Source organism: Anabrus simplex, chromosome 1, assembly GCF_040414725.1.
Source record: "Anabrus simplex isolate iqAnaSimp1 chromosome 1, ASM4041472v1, whole genome shotgun sequence".
NCBI classification, from domain to species: Eukaryota; Metazoa; Arthropoda; class Insecta; order Orthoptera; family Tettigoniidae; genus Anabrus; species Anabrus simplex.
Window position 1 is genome coordinate 746,420,945 of NC_090265.1, and position 17,220 is coordinate 746,438,164.

Sequence of the window (17,220 nt, forward strand, 5' to 3'; positions counted from 1 at the left end):
TGGGCCCCAAGAAAATTTTATATCTTGGCCATCTTTACACCGATTGACATGAAATTTCGGCTAGCAGCGTTCATTATTCCTGCCTGCAAGGTGACGTTATTGAAAAATTGATATCACATTTCGTTCATGCTGCAATGTTATGGAACACGAAAGAACCTTCTGCGTGACGTCGCTTGTCCTTGGCCGGTGTTCTGGAACAGCGCGAGCTTGCTTGCAGTTCTCACAATGCCTGTGCGCTCGGCGCAAGTTTTAAATGCTTACGGCCGGGTGTTAGCGAGTTCCTCTTAATAAATGAATGAAACGTGAATGCTCGTAGGGCGTTCCCGTTTCAGTATATACCATACTATTATACCAGACTTAGCCTATAAATGAGAATTCCAGAATTATTTTTACTCTGGAGGGATAATCCGTTGTAATGAATATCATTTTTAACGAAACTGAATTACAAAATAATTGAAATAGCAACATGACTGGACAGGTGGTTAAACTTCAGCATGATCATTGACTGTAAAGAGCCAAAATCACGAATTTCGTTGGTTACGATGAACCATAATAACAAGCTTTCATGATACAATTAAAATACGTTGGTAGTATTATTAATATTGCATTCAAAGACCAACGATTCCATCAGAAGAAAGGAAAACGGAACATAAAAGTTGCTGAAGGCTTAACATTAACAGTAGGAGAGCTAGGCCGGTTCTAAAACAATGGGAGCTGCGTCAGCATTTTCCCCGCGGGTATCAGGTTACATCCGGGGACATTGACCCCATGACGTAATGACCACATGACCGTGACGTCACGACTAAGTGCTCTTGTTTGTAAACAAAGCCACGTGCTTAGCTACGTGCCTTTTGACATCTGTTAAGTTGACAGCTGTCATCTTGATGGATTCTAACCTTACTCTTAAGGACAACAGAACATCGCTAACCTCACTGCGGCCATCTTGATGGGGCTAAACCTCATTGCTACCAATTTATGCACGCGGGGGCGCGGAATTTAATATCCACGTGATTTTGACAGCTGTCATTTTAACGGACGCTAACCTCACTTTTTCCGACAAGATTGCTATCCTCAGTGCTGTCATCTTAACAAACCTTAACCTCATTGTTGCCACCTTATGCACGTGGTCGTGGGCAATTTAAAATCCACGTTCTTTTGACAGTTGTCAGGTTCAAACTACGTGGGCATGGATTTTAAACAAGTGAACGTGGTTAACCTCAGTGTTACCATCTTAACACAGCCTAACCTCACTGCTGCCATCATAACAATGTAAGGCGCGCGGAATTTAAAATCCACATGCTTTTTGTAGCTGACAGGTCCTTTGAGCACATAGAGGCGAAATTTAAACAAATGAACGCGGCTAACCTCATTGCTGCAATCTTAACAATGCCAAAACTCACTGCTACCATCTAGGAGCGCGGAATTTAAATTATCTTGACGAGACTTAGCCACACTGAAATTTCTTTTGAATGATCCTAATGCCAGGGGCCTAACCACAGGCAAGCTGCCCTTCTCGACATATCACCATCTTAGAGTTTCCCTTCTGTAAGTACCACCATCTTAAGGGAAGCTGCCCTTTACGACATACCATCATCTTAAAGCAAGCTGCCCTTCTCGACGAGGCTAGGGGTCTAACTACAGTAGAGCTGCCCTTCCCGATCCTACCAAGCTACCGCTGCTCAGCCCTCAACCGCGTTGCCAATTCGCTTAGTTATGGTGTATTGGTGTTTAGAACACAGTATGTTCCGACTGGGGACTTGCCTTGTCCTACAAAGCGACTGTTGCTCAGCCATCAGCCGCGTAGCCACTTCGCTTAGGTAAGGTGTGTTGGTGTTTACAACACAGAATGTTCTAACTAGGGTCTTAACGAAGTGTCTTGCCCTACCAAGCAACCGCTGCTCAGTCCTCAACACATTCCTAACTGCGTAGCCAATTCGCTTAATAAAAGTGTGTTGGTGTTTACAACACAGAATGTTCTAACTAGCATCTTAACGAAGTGCCTTGCCCTACCAAGTGACAGCTGCTCAGTCCTCAACACATTCCTAACTCCGAGTTGGCCGTGCGCGTAGAGGCGCGCGGCTGTGGGCTTGCATCCGGGAGATCGTGGGTTCGAGCCCCACTGTCGGCAGCCCTGAAGATGGTTTTCCGTGGTTTCCCATTTTCACACCAGGCTGTACCTTAAGGCCACGGCCGCTTCCTTCCAACTCCCAGGCCTTTCCCATCCCATCGTCTCCATAAGACCTATCTGTGTCGGTGCGACGTAAAGCAACTAGCAAAAAAAAGAACAAAAAAAAACCATTCCTAACTGCGTAGCCAATTCGCTTAGTAAAGGTGTGTTGATGTTTACAACACAGAATGTTCTAACTAGCATCTTAACGAAGTCCCTTGCACTACCAAGGGACCGCTGCTCAGCCCTCAACACATGCCTGGGACTTAACGAAGTGCCTTGCCCCACCAAGCGACCGCTGCTCAGTCTTCAACACATTCCTAATTGCGTAACCAATTCGCTTAGTATAGGTGTGTTGATATTTAGAACACAGAATGTCCCGACTGGTGTTTTAGCGAAGTGTCTTGCCCTATCAAAAGTCCGCTGCTCAGCTATCAACCGCGTAGCCAGTTCGCTTAGTAAAAGTGTTTTGGTGTTTACAACACAGAATGTTCTAACTAGGATCTTAACGAAGTGCCTTGCCCTACCAAGTGGCCGCTGCTCAGCCCTCAACACATGCCTGGGACTTAACGAAGTGCCTTGCCCCACCAAGCGACTGCTGCTCAGTCTTCAACACATTCCTAATTGCGTAACCAATTCGCTTAGTATAGGTGTGTTGATGTTTACACACAGAATGTTCTAACTAGCATCTTAACGAAGTCCCTTGCACTACCAAGCGACCGCTGCTCAGCCCTCAACACATGCCTGGGACTTAACGAAGTGCCTTGCCCCACCAAGCGACCGCTGCTCAGTCTTCAACACATTCCTAATTGCGTAACCAATTCGCTTAGTATAGGTGTGTTGATATTTAGAACACAGAATGTCCCGACTGGTGTTTTAGCGAAGTGTCTTGCCCTACCAAACGTCCGCTGCTCAGCCATCAACCGCGTAGCCAGTTCGCTTAGTAAAAGTGTTTTGGTGTTTACAACACAGAATGTTCTAACTAGGATCTTAACGAAGTGCTTTGCCCTACCAAGCGACCGCTGCTCAGCCATCAACCGCGTAGCCAATTCGCTTAGTAAAGGTATGTTGGTGTTTAGAACACAGAATGTTCCGACTTGGGACCTGCATTGCCCTACCAAGCGACCGCTGCTCAGCCATCAACCGCGTTGCCAATTCACTTAGTAAAGCTGTTTTGGTGTTTAGAACACTGAATGTCCCGACTAGGATCTTGGCTTGTTCAACCAAGCGACCGCTGCTCTGCCGCTCTCTTAGTAAAGGTGTGGTGGTGTTTAGAACACAGAATGTTCCGACTAGGGCCTTAACGAAATGTCTTGCCCTTGCACTGCTCAGCCCTTAACATGCCTAAGCGCGTAGGTAAGTTGTAGACATAAGGTTGTGGTAACAGAATATTAATATGCATGTGTGCTAGATAATAATCTTAACTCGGTACAATATTCCTCCGTGAGCCACGACAAGCAGTCGGCTCACACTGCTGTGTCTTCAGTAATTTAACACTAATTTTCTGTCGCGAGACACGTGCTAGCTACAGCTCGCTGCAAGCAGATAATCACTTCGAATTTACTGCGTGTTAAATGCAGATCTTTTGCTGTTACTAATTGCAAGTGAATTATAATTTTCCCTTTCAATATGTATGTATTGTTAATCTGAGGTAAGTATGTGTGTCATTTAAATTTGTACTGTCCAGTGCCAATGATTACACGTCATCGCCTTCGAAAACTGAGTGCATCTATGACCTCTTATCTTGTGTATGCGTGTGTAGTTTTACGATGCGGAGTAATAGTGGCTAGTGATTATTGTTATACCGTTTATTCACTTGCTGGAGATGCTGTACCTTAGTTCTAACTCTACTGTTGTAGTCGGTAACCTGCAGACTCTCCCTATATGTCCTGTAGTCGTCAACTACATGTCTTTAGGACCTTCAACAACTACACAGGGCTAGGTGTTACAGACAGATGCCCTTCTCACAAAAATGCTGGAGCTGTAACCACGGTCGCTTCTACTGCGTGTAGCTATCAGCTTGTAGCGCGTCAAACCCCACCTGCAGACTCAGATATGTGCCTCGTAGTACTCAACTACATGCCTTTGGGCACGCTGAGAGTGTTAAATACTGGGAGTTTGAGCAGCGGTTGCCAAGCTGTATGGTATAAAATTAAAGTATTACCTCAACCTCCACTTATAATTTCTGCATATAAGTCTAGGTACATCCTGTGATGCGCACGCGAAAATCTTGCTATGTAGCAAAAATGCTGAACGCTATTGTACTTTTGTTCAACACGTGCGGTGTCACATGTCAACGTCATGCAAGCAGAATCTTGCAAAAAATGCTGATGGATAATGAACTTTGACCGATACGCTGGTATATAAGCAGACGAGCAATTCTTCTCCCTCTCTTACTTTCAACGAAGCGGTGTTCGTGTGAAGTTAAACAGTTTGTGTGTTTGATATCTGCTGTCTACGAAAAGAATTCTTGCAGCTTCCTTTTTGTACATATAAGTAAGTTTGATTTTTAATGTATATTTTATTTAATTATTTATTATTATTATTATTATTATTATTATTATTATTATTATTATTATTATTATTATTATTATTATATTTTCTTTCTCTTTTAGACACAAACATATTAGAGCGTTGCTGCCCATATCCACAACGCAGGAAGCACTAGGGAGGTGGTTTGCGGAAAGGGAGTTGTTATCTGCCGCCTGCTCTATCATCGGTCTGCTAAAAGTCTTGCGGCTTGATTTTTAACATTAAAACTAAATTTGTTTAAAAGAACATTATTGTTATTATTATTATTATTATTATTATTATTATTATTATTATTATTATTATTATTATTATTATTATTATTATATGATTTTCATCTTTTAGATATTATCTTCAGCGGTATCCACAACACACAGAAAGGACTAGGGAAGTGGTTCACATCTTGGAGAGAGTTGTTATTTGCGGACTAGGACATTCAACGCGCACATTATTTAAATGTATGTTTCTTTTTATTATTGATTTATGTGATTGTTTTTTATAACAATCCAAAAATATTATTTTAATTCTTTTGTAGAAAATGGAAAGGATTAACGAACTAGGTCGCTTTACAGGGCCATCTTTAAGACGACTCAGTGATCTTCCACTTAATCAACCATTTAAAGTAATTTCACTTCGGAAAATAAGTACAAGATTTTGTGTTAGAATATTGTGCGTCTGTGAAGAATTCCAATTATTTTTACCCAATAGATTTAATGATGCGGTTCATGGTGTGGGTTACTGTAGTCACATCCTAGTTCGTGAACCATGGGCAACGGCTGGGTGGCCTAGGAAGTGGTCCTGAGTGTCGGGATACCAGTTGCTATGGAATGGGAGTGGGCATCTCGGACATATTGAGTCATGGCCCTCCTTGTTCTCAGGCGGCTAGGACTATACAATTGGGAACATGCATCATTTTCAAAAATATTTTTTTTGAAAAGTACACCAATGAAATAGTACGGAAACGTATTACATTGTGGTATGTTGCCTTGTTTTCTACCATTAAAAAAATATTTAATAGTGCCTTTCCGCAAGGCGAGTGAAACGGCCTCTGACGTAAGCGGCGCGCTGTGACGTCACGATCCAGTACCGCATGGAGCTCTACCAGCCGTTGTGCATCAGCCGTTGCTAAAAGCCGATTGTTTATTATTCATGATCGCGAATAACTTCGAAATGACAGAAGAAACGTTCAAAACAGCACAGTCAGACAATCTACCATGTGTAGATGTCATCATTCTTGAAAAATGTGACTTTTGTGGCCGCAGAAATTCGCGGATAACAAGCAAGTTTGTAAGTGGCGTCTTTTATATACGTGCAATGTACTGTAACCCATAGTATTAGGATAACAACGAACCTGGACAGATATCACATCACTTTCAACATTTCCTTCTAGACTGATTCCCCTATTAAAGAATAACATTACATTTTCGGGCTTTCAGCATTAGTAAAGTAAGAAATCGGATTTCAGCACTAACATAAACATATAGGTAGCATTATAGTACTAGTCCGCTTCTGTGGTGTAGTGGTTAATGTGTGTCACTCCCGGAGGCCCGGTTTCGATTCCCGGCTCTGCCACGAAAGTTGAAAAATAGTACGAGGGCTGGAACGGGCTCTACTCAGCCTCGGGAGGTCAACTGAGTAGAACGGTTTCGAATCCCACCTCAGCCATCCTCGAAGTGGTTTTTCGTATTTTCCTTCTTCTCCTCCAGGCACCTAAGGCCACGGCCGTTTCCTTCCTTATCTATCCCTTCCGATCCTCCCATCCTCCAACAAGGCCCCTGTTGAGCATAACAGGTGAGGCCGCCTGGGCGAGGTAATGGCCCTCCTCATCAGTTTCATCACCATACTCAAAGTCTCACGTTCCAGGACACTGTCCTTGAAGTGGTAGAGGTGAAATCCCTCGCTGAGTCCGAGAGAAAACCAACCCTGAAGGATAAACTGATTAAGAAAGAAAGAAAGAAGGAAAGAAAGAAAGAAAGATCATAGTACTATAGGGCTATAATCTATCATTCCCCCCCCCCCCCAAAAAAAATATTTATGGTTGGGACAACTGGCCTACCCACTTCCGGGGCCCATGAAAATTAAATATCTTTGTGGAGGGAAAAAATTAAACATGATAAAGATAAATATGACTTCATCTAGTTTTCACAAGTCGGGCTGAGTGGTTCAGACGGTTGAGGTGCTGGCCTTCTGACCCCAACTTCGCAGGTTCGATCCTGGTTCAGTCCGGTGGTAGTTGAAGGTCAGCCTCGTGTCGGTAGATTTACTGGCACGTAAAAGAACTCCTGCAGGACTAAATTCCTGCACATCGGCGTCTCCCAAAAATCGTAGAAGTAGTTAGCGGGGCGTGAAGACAATAACATTAATTACATTTGGCTTTTAACAAGCTGAGCATATCAGGAAAGAAAAGTGTCCTGGTGACATTTTAGTCGCTCAATACAGGAATGTCTTTGGGTGCTGTGACTGTGACTTTTACTTTTTTTTTTTTTTTTTTTTGCTTTACGTCACACCGTCACATATAGGTCTTATGGCGACGATGGGACAGGAAAGGCCTACGAATGGGAACAAAGCGGCCGTGCCCTTAGGTACAGCCTCAGCATTTGCCTGGTGTGAAAATGGGAAACCACGCAAAACCATCTTCAGGGCTGCCGGCAGTGGGGTTCAAAACCCACTATCTCCCGGATGCGAGCTCACAGCTGCGCGCTCCTAACCGCACGGCCAACTCGCGCGGTATTTTTACCCTTCGGTTTATTGACTTGGCTTGTATAACCTAAAACTTTGGCTAAGTAGGATAATATTTTAAACACCTACATCACTATTTTCACCTGTGTGCAATTATGTTATTTATTTCATTAATATTATGATAATTATTATAATTGAGCATTGTTAACTTATAAGACCCCCAACAGACAAGCATTGGTTTTGTGTAGAGTTATACGTTTGTTAAATTCACATTGTTTCCTTTCATGATGTACACGCCTATTCTTTGTTACATTATAGAATATTTAGATATAGCCTACATTTCTTTACCAATTAAGCTCTTCAATAAAGACATACATAACTGTCCCATGCCAAGATATACTGGTAGAATTAGAGCTGTCAAAAATGGTTCATAACCCCTTTGATTTATTATCTTGACATGGATCACCCAAAACATAGGTTAGGTTTGGAGGATACTTTAATAATCAGCATTATTTAATGCACTGTTTATTACTTTCATATTCCAAGATGTAATTGAAGCATTTAAATAAAGCATAATACATTAAAATTTCAAGTTTTACCACTAGAACAGCTGACATGGAAAAGTGATTTGTAAATTCAAACAAATTCATCTTACGTTAAAATCTTCAAAAAAATAAACTGTAGACTATTCCGATATATCACCAGCATTTCTCCGGCTCGCCAAAATCCATTTCTGCCTAGTTTTAGCGTCTTTGGAACATTTATAAACAATTTGTTTGGTATGGTATGCGAACATCGGAACTCTACACCATTTATAAGTTTTCTGCCTCACTGTCTGCGCAGGATTCATTTTAAGTCTAAAATATACCACTCAGATTATTATCCAATGTATAGACCTCGAATTTAACCATACCAGACACTAACATAAAGTAGAAATACGCGAAGTGTATCCTGCTTCTCACAGCACACTATGTGTTATTTCGTCTGCTAATTCAGTCAACCTGTACGATGACGTCAGACCAATGAGATCGCGTACTTGCGTGACGTGACATTTTCGTAGATTTTTATCATGTTTGGAGTTACTATTTGTACATTCTGATCACATTTTTGAATTCTGCATGAAATTTTGAATCAGATTAGCATATTTTTAATTAAAACCCCGGATCATGCATGTTCCCTATTCACCGGTAGTCCATAACCCGTTAGAGGAGAGATGCTCACTTGGACTATGTGTAAGTAGGGTAGCATCCTGCTTCATGAATTTACCGAGCTCAGAACATTTTAAGCAAGTCTCGGACCTATGGGAGTAACGGAGTCCCACTCCCATTTGACAGGCGAGGGACTCCTTGGAAACAACTTGGCGAACGAAATGGAATTCGATGGGGAGGTATCAGTATTAATGGGGCTTATGGAAGAAAGAAAGAAAGAAACAAAGAAAGAAAGTAGAAGTGGCTGCGTCAGCAAAGAGGATGCATCTGGATGTGCTAGGAGTAAGAGATATTCGGGTAAGGGGAGATAACGAGGAAGAGATAGGAGATAAAGTGTACTTGAGGGGTGTTAGAAAGGGAAGGGCAGAGTATGGGGTAGGGCTGTTTATCAGGAATACCATTGCACGCAACATAGTTTCTGTCAGGCACGTAAATGAGCGAATGATGTGGGTAGATATGTCAGTTGGAGGAATTAGGATGTGAATTGTCTCTGTGTATTTACCATGTGAGGGTGCAGATGAGGATGAAGATGACAAGTTTTATGAAGCATTGAGTAACATCGTGGTCAGGGTGAACAGCAAGGATAGAATAGTGCTAATGGGCGATTTCAATGCAAGAGTTGGAAATAGAACTGAAGGATACGAAAGGGTGTTTGGTAAATGTGGGGAAGATATGGAAGCTAATGGGAATGGGAAGCGTTTGCTGGACTTCTGTGCTAGTATGGGTTTAGCCGTTACGAATACATTCTTCAAGCATAAGGCTATTCACCGCTACACATGGGAGGCTAGGGGTACCAGATCCATAATAGACTATATCTTAACCGACTTCGAATTCAGGAAATCTCTTAGGAATGTAAGAGTTTTGCGGGGATTTTTCGATGATACAGACCACTATCTGCTCTGTAGTTAACTAAGTATCTCTTGGCGTAGGGTAGAGACAGTGAAATCTGTCTGCAAACGAATAAGGGCAGAAAATCTCCAGGACGAGGAAATTAGACAGAAGTACATGGATATGATTAGTGAGAAGTTTCGAACAATGGACAGTAAGCAGGGTCAGGATATAGAAAGAGAATGGGTGGCATACAGGGATGCTGTAGTAGAAACAGCAAGGGAATGCTTAGGAACACCTGTATGTAAAGATGGGAAAATGCGAACATCTTGGTGGAATGATGAAGTGAGAGCAGCTTGTAAACGTAAAAAGTAGGCTTATCAGAAATTGCTCCAAACAAGGGCCGAGGCAGACAGGGATTTGTACGTAGATGAATGAAAGAGAGCTAAATATATAGTTATTGAATCCAAAAAGAAATAGGAAGATTTTGGTAATAACCTAGAGAAGCTAGGTCAAGCAGCAAGGAAACCTTTCTGGACAGTAGTAAGGAATCTTAGGAAGGGAGGGAAGAAGGAAATGAACAGTGTTTTGAGTAATTCAGGTGAACTCATAATAGATCCCACGGAATCACTGGAGAGGTGGAGGGAATGTTTTGAACATCTTCTCAACGTAAAAGGAAATCTTTCTGGTGGTGTTGTGAACAGCCAAGCTCATGAGGAGAGGAAAATGATGTTGGTGAAATTACACTTGAGGACGTGGAAAGGATGGTAAATAAACACCATTGTCATAAAGCAGCAGGAATAGATGAAATTAGACCTGAAATGGTGAAGTATACTGGGAAGGCAGGGATGAAATGGCTTCAGAGAGTAGGAAGATTAGCCGGGAGTGTTGGTAAGGTACCTTCAGGTTGGACAAAAGCAGTAATTACACCTATCTGTAAGCAAGGCAACAGGAAGGTTTGCAACAACTATGGAGGTATCTCATTGATTAGTATACCAGGCAAAGTATTCACTGGCATCTTGGAAGGGAGGGTGCGATCAGTAGATGAGAGGAAGTTGGATGGAAACCAGTGTGGTTTCAGACCACAAGGGGTTGTCAGGTTCATATTTTCAGTATGTGTCAGGTAATTGAAAAATGCTACGGGAGGAATAGGCACTTGTGTTTATGTTTCGTAGATCTAGAGAAAGCATATGACAAGGTGCCGAGGGAACGATATTCGCCATATTGGGGGACTATGGAATTAAAGGTAGATTATTAAAATCAATCAAAGGGATGTATGTTGACAATTGGTTTTCAGTGAGAATTGATGGTAGAATGAGTTCTTGGTTCAGGGTTCTTACAGGGGTTAGACAAGGCTATAATCGTTCACCTTTCCTGTTCGTAGTTTACATGGATCATCTGCTGAAAGGTATAAAATGGCAGGGAGGGATTCAGTTAGGTGGAAATATAGTAAGCAGCCTGGCGTATGCTGACGACTTGGTCTTAATGGCACATTGTGCCGAAAGCCTACAGTCTAATATCTTGAAACTTGAAAATAGGTGCAATGAGGATGGTATGAAAATTAGCCTCTCGAAGACTAAATTGGTATCAGTAGGTAAGCAATTCAACAGAATTGAATGTCAGATTGGTGATAAAAAGCTAGAACAGGTTGATAATTTCAAGTATTTGGGTTGTGTGTTCTCCTAGGATGATAACATGGTAAGTGAGATTGAATCGAGGTGTAGGAAAGGTAATTCAGTGAGCTCGGAGTTGCGATCAACAGTATTCTGTAAGAAGGAAGTCAGCTCCCAGGCGAAACTATCTTTACATCGGTCTGTTTTCAGACCAGCTTTGCTTTACGGGAGCGAAAGATGGGTGGACGCAGTATCTCATTCATAATTTAGAAGGACATGGCAGTAGCGGGAATGATTACTGGTACAAACAGGTGGGAACAATGGCAGGAGTGTACTCGGAATTTGGAGATACAGGCTAATTCAGCAATGAACTCGATGGATGAAGCTGTACGCATAAACCGGCTTCGGTGGTGGGATAATGTGAGCGAATGGAGGAGGATAGGTTACCTAGGAGAATAATGGACTCTGTTGTGGAGGGTAAGAGAATTAGAGAGAGGCTGAGACGACGATGGTTAGACTCAGTTTCTAACGATTTAACGATAAGAGGTATAGAACTAAATGAGGCCACAGGACTAGTTGGAAATAGAGGATTGTGGCGTGTTTAGCAAATTCACAGGCTTGCAGACTGAACGCTGAAGGGCATAACAGTATTTAATGATAATGTATGTAATGTATGTATGTAGATTTAATGTGTTGACAGATTTAGAATTACATAATCTAAATCAACGATCCATTGGTACAATGTACTGTGGAATAGAAAACAAAACATGTATTATTAGTTTCATTGATACCTAATCATTGCAAGTAATTGGGAGACTATTCATACATGTTTTTCGTCACGTATACTAAGCGGTATTATAAGAAATTCATTAAAAAATTTAGATCCAATTTCTTTTTTTATTATCGTGCTATAATGTTTTTGAAGAAAAAGTCGCTTCTTTACTCACTACGCATACTGCGCTTAAGTAAATGCCTCACTTTGTTACCTGCGTAACAATTTTTCCCTCTCGGTAAATATTTTTGAACTAGCCACATGGCTGTAGAAAAACTGTGTTCTTAAAAGTGGTTCGCCGCTTCGTTATTCCTTCTTTTCAAAACTTATAAGCTGGAAACGTCTCCGCTGAAAAGGTTATTTGTTGTCCAGCTGACTGTGTGCACGTCCTGTCTGTGCCTTACTGTATTCTCCTGCACTCTAGTGGCGTAGGTATGTACTACCTCGCGAACTACGTTACCACTCGGTGGCTTTCCCTCTGTGTACATGTGATTGCTGCGGCAGTGGACTGTGGAATCTCGGGAAGAAAACGCCATTGCTGTTTTGTGAGAAGAAGGAGATGGATGTGTGGGGCTTCTCTCTCCCTAGCGAGATGATTTCTCCAAAAATGTTCGAGCCTGGTTAAGGTTACATTGGTAGGGCTTTGCCCTGGTGAAAATTGCAAGTTATTTTTGTTTAATATTCCTCGCCTGGAAATTGTATTTTATGCATTTCTTCAAAATACGCAAGTAAAATGTACTACCGAAGCGTCCTCGCAACTTCATCTGGATGAAACTGTAAGTGTTGTTCCAACTAAACTTTTACTGATTTATTGTGAAAGACCAGAAAATTTCCCTATGTGAAGAAAGTGTGTGCGACACGATGTAATTTGCGTCATCTAAAAACTAAGTCTTGCCTTGTGGAATTTCAAATTTTTGGCTTGTTAATTGGAACTTATAGCATGTGTAATTTACGTCTGTTAACTAGGGACTTGCGTGCTATGTGAACGAATTTTTTGGATCTTCGAAATCGTAATTTGAAAACTTGATGTTTATTAATGGCTTTCTAGGCCTAAAAGTTTTGTGGTAAAAGGCTATTATTTAACTGGAATAATTTACCAAGCGAGTCGCTCCAGGGATGTGGGGGTTACGTGTATATTCTGTTCCGGTTCTTCTTTTCTTGCTTCTCTATTTAATTTTAATTTTTAAATAAAATTTTTCTTTTATTGGTATTTGGGTAATTTTCTGGGTCCGGTTTTCTATAGTCCTTTGTAAGTATTCGCCTCTTGTTGTTTTGAGGCTTGTGATTGGCCCCTTCCTTCCCTTGACCCATTATTGTTCGTTGCCATGGCAATGCTAAGCTTGTTGATGTTGTGATGGGATTGATGATTTGTATTGATGTGCCTGTTATGAATTCTGCCTTGTGGGCGGTTTACCTTGGTCCCTTTTATTTTTCTTTGGCATTTTAATTTTTCCTTCTGCTCATTTTTCCTCCCGGTGTCGCGCAGCTTATTATTATTATTATTATTATTATTATCATTATTATTATTTTAATTTCGAGAAAAGTGTACGTGATACCTACCCATCCTTGTAGGGGCTCGTTTGGATACATCCTAAACAAGGTTTTCTGTATCAATTAAAACAAAAAACTGTTTCTGCCAAGGTTGTTTTTCTAGGTTGAAAAGATGTTTGAAAAACTTAGGTACTGGTCAAGGAAACCTTTTGGTTTGTAAGAAACCTTATGAGTTGATGAGGTGTTTCATTAATCTACGTAGTCTTACTAAGTCCTTTAAAAAAACTAAATAATTATTTTCTCTATTAACTGTCGACCGTAGGGTTTTGGTTTGAGTTTTAAGTTTTTATATTCAATTTTACTTTTCCAGCGAGGATATTCCTTTCAATTTTGTTAATTACTTAATTTTGCTGATTAAATATCTCTTTGTTCCCCAAGGTGTTGGTGTTTTCCTTTAAAGGGGTGATAATTTGATATGACCAGGTGCACTTTATCCGCTCCTCTGGGGGCTCTGTTCTTTTCTTATGGTAAGTGCCTTTCTTCCTTCTAAAGTATTAGTCTAGCACGTTTCCATGTATCTGAACCGTGCCTTGGGTGCATGGTCAGACCTTTGGTGCTGTCACTTGGGGTAATTGCGGCTTTAATTGCTCTAAGTGCTACAACTTGTTCATTCATTCTTTTTAAAGATAATGCGGGAATTCATGAAAATTTTAACATTTCATCGAAAATGACAAAGCTGTTATGTTCGGACAATATTTCAGAGTGATTTCGTGAACACATTGGTGGCGAATTGCTCGCCAAATTTTGATAGTTTGAAGAGGGTGCGAACAATAAAGCATTCCAAAGTATTTCTCATCTTCAGATTAATGTGTGTAAATTCGATCCGTTAAATTCAGATAGACAATGTATAGCACTTCCGCAAGCCTTTACGAATAAAAAAGCTCTTATCAATATTTAGAATAAAGATGAGTATTGCTTTCTATGGTGTATCACAATGACATTAAAACCAGCACCACGTAATCCTTCAAGAACTACACAGTATAAAGCTATGATTATTGAGTTGCAACAGATGTAAAATTTTGACGATGTTTCCTTTCCAATGGACTTAACAAACATTTCAGTATTTGAGAAAAAACAATCCTAATTTTTCGTTTTCTGGTCATGGGGGAAATTTTAAATTATTTGAGGATTCAAAGAGAGTAAAAACTGAAACTTGTAAAGTATCTTCCTGTGAAAGGAACGCTTTTATTTGGATTAATTTGTTAATTTATTGTTTCATGTACATCAACTATGGCGAGGGCTGTGCTGTTCCCATACCAGCTCAGGAAATCAGAGCTAGTTTATGAACTCACTATCAGGGGTATCAATCCTGCTAACACTGTTGCTGAGTGCGCTGCTTTGCTGACATCGCATGTCCAGGTTCCTATTAATCTAGATTCTGTAAAGATGTGCTGCAACTTTGGTGAGTCCCTAAATTTAATTACCGATTCTCTTACCGAAATTGAGATTGTCAGACAAGAATTCATTGAAACTTCCCCCACTAAGGGGCAGATTAACAGACTTAAGGCTAGGGTGTGGCATTATTTAGGTCGCATCCAAGATTTGATTACTATGTGTCCCCAACCCAGTCTTGTTTCTGAAAGTACTAAGCTGTTAACCATTGCTTCTGGTATTTCTGCTGAACTAGACATAATGCTAGCAAGTAAGGATATGGAGAATTTATCGGTTGTTGAGAGGGAAACCTCCTCATTTCCTAATTCTAACAATGCTTCTAGTCATGCTGATGCCTCACTTAGTAATCAAGCTTCATGTTGTGCAGTCTCCCCTGTTCTTGAGAATCTGTTAGCCCGTTTAGATTGTGCTCCTTCTCACTCTTCACTAAAGGATCTTTTCAACGGAGTTAAAAATTTCTCCGTCAATTCTATTGAAGAAAGTACCAGGTTTCTGAGGTTCCTGGTAGAAATGACAGAGTCGGGTAGTGTATATTCTGTTGATGACTTAGGAATTTTCCGAGCCCTATTGTCTCTCTCATTGTGAGGGAATTTTGAAACGTGAAATCTCTGAAGCAATTTCAAATAATTTAACGCTTATGGAATTTCATGAACTTCTATTATCTAAATTTATTCCTTCCTTAGCATTGCAAAGTTTGATTCCTCAGTATTGCTTTCGGACTCAATTGCTCCATGAAAATCTTTTAAACTATGTACTAGACTTGCAGTTTTATTGCAAGGTATTTCGAATTTCGGTGCCAGAAGAGGAAATGGTGGCCCGTATTCTGAAAGGTATTTCCCCTGCCTATCGATCCTAACTCTCCCTCGCGGAGTGTCCGACTAATTTTCTTGAATTAGAAGCTGCGTGTACCTTTGCTGAATATGTAAAGCACGGGGATGCAGCAAGACCTATCTGCCACCCTCCTCCTACTGTGAAGCCTGTTTCGCTTCAAACTAGGGATAGTGGAATTCCAAAAAATGTTATAATTGCGGGTCACGTGATCACCTTAGGAATGCTTGCCCCTCAGTCAAGCGTGCCTCTGGTCCTTGTTGTTATTTGTGCGGCTCGAGGCAACACCTTAAAAATAATTGCCCTACTTCGTTCCGAAAACGCAATCAATGACTAAGACCTAATGGTAATTCTGGTGAATCGCTTGCGCCAGAATTTTACGTGGATTCTGAAAAGGTTATTTGCCCGCAGGAATGTAATAAGATCTCTGCTTTGGTTGAGTCTAAAAGTACCTTCGCGAAGGTGGAACTTAATAATGAACCCGTTGTTGCTCTTATGGACTCGGGTAGCGTCGTCACCTTAATTGATGCTAATTGGTATGATGAAATGAGGTCCCCTTGTAAACTGCCAGAGTTGAAGAAGGTCAATGTTGCATGTGTCACGGCTAATAAGGATAATATGAAAATTCTAGGGTCCGTTGATGTGAAATTGCGGATTGGTAATTTTACTTGGAAGCTTCTTTGCTTGGTAACTCCAAAGCTAGCATGTAGCATGATTTTAGGTACGGACTTCTTGTCAAGAACTGGTTTAATTTTGGACCTCCAGGCTAGAAAATTTCACTTTAAATTTTCCCCAAATTGTAAATTTGATATTATCGATGCTCCTTTGGATACCTTCAGTGTTTCTTGTGTAGGTAGGCCGCTACCTAGGGAGAACAACGAAATAGATGAGTTGGATCTTAGTCATTTGGATTATCAGCAAGCTAATCGTGTGCGTGACTTGTGCCACCAATTTCCCGATGTGTTCACTAGCAAGTTAGGAGTTACTGATGTTCTTGAGTATCAGATTGAGCTATCTGATAACACCCCTGTTAGATCTCCTCCTTACCGTCTTTCACCACCTAAGATGTTAGAACTCAAAAAGATTATTGATCAGATGCTTGCCGATGGGGTCATTAGACAGTCCACTTCTCCTTACGCATCTCCAGTTTTTCTAGTACCTAAACCCTCTGGGGGCTATCGTGCTGTAATCGACTACAGGGCTTTGAACCGCAAGATCATCATGCAATCAATCCCTTTACCCGATTTGCACACTTGTTTTGGGTGGTTCTCAGGAGCCAAGTTTTTCACTGTATTAGATCTCAATCAGGCGTATTACGAAGTCCCGTTGTCTAAGTCATCCTTTCCACTGACTGCTTTCATTACTGATTGGAACCTTTACGAATTTCTGAGGCTCCCTTTCGGAATCTCTTGTGGTGCGGCCGTTCTTATGAGGCTGTTAGATTCGATACTCTCTGGTATTAAATTCAAGTTCGTCTTTCATTACCTTGACGACCTTGTAATATTTTCAAATTCCTTTGAAGAACATGTCGAACACGTTAGAGAAGTCCTGGATCGCTTGAGAAAAACTGGACTAACTGTTAAGTTGTCTAAGGTAGCGTTTGCTAAGCCGAGTATGTCTTTCCTTGGACATGTGGTTTCCTCTGATGGTGTC

The 17,220-nt window shown here is 41.0% G+C and overlaps 1 protein-coding gene across 5 annotated transcripts in view; it reads left to right on the top strand.

Annotated features, from left to right (window-relative positions):
• The window catches only part of LOC136857483 (F-box only protein 25), a 653,389-nt gene that overhangs the window by 121,729 nt on the left and 514,440 nt on the right, over window positions 1-17,220 (top strand). Inside the window, exons 1-3 of one of the 5 annotated variants that reach the window (XM_068225203.1) lie at window positions 4,571-4,663; window positions 4,783-4,886; window positions 5,042-5,154. The exons of 2 other annotated variants lie outside the window; for them this stretch is intronic. The gene's annotated coding sequence lies outside the window, so the exon portion shown is untranslated. Of the gene's footprint in view, window positions 1-4,570; window positions 4,664-4,782; window positions 4,887-5,041; window positions 5,155-17,220 lie in introns of those variants that run through there. 2 more of the 5 variants (XM_068225202.1, XM_067136161.2) reach the window with 2 other exon arrangements.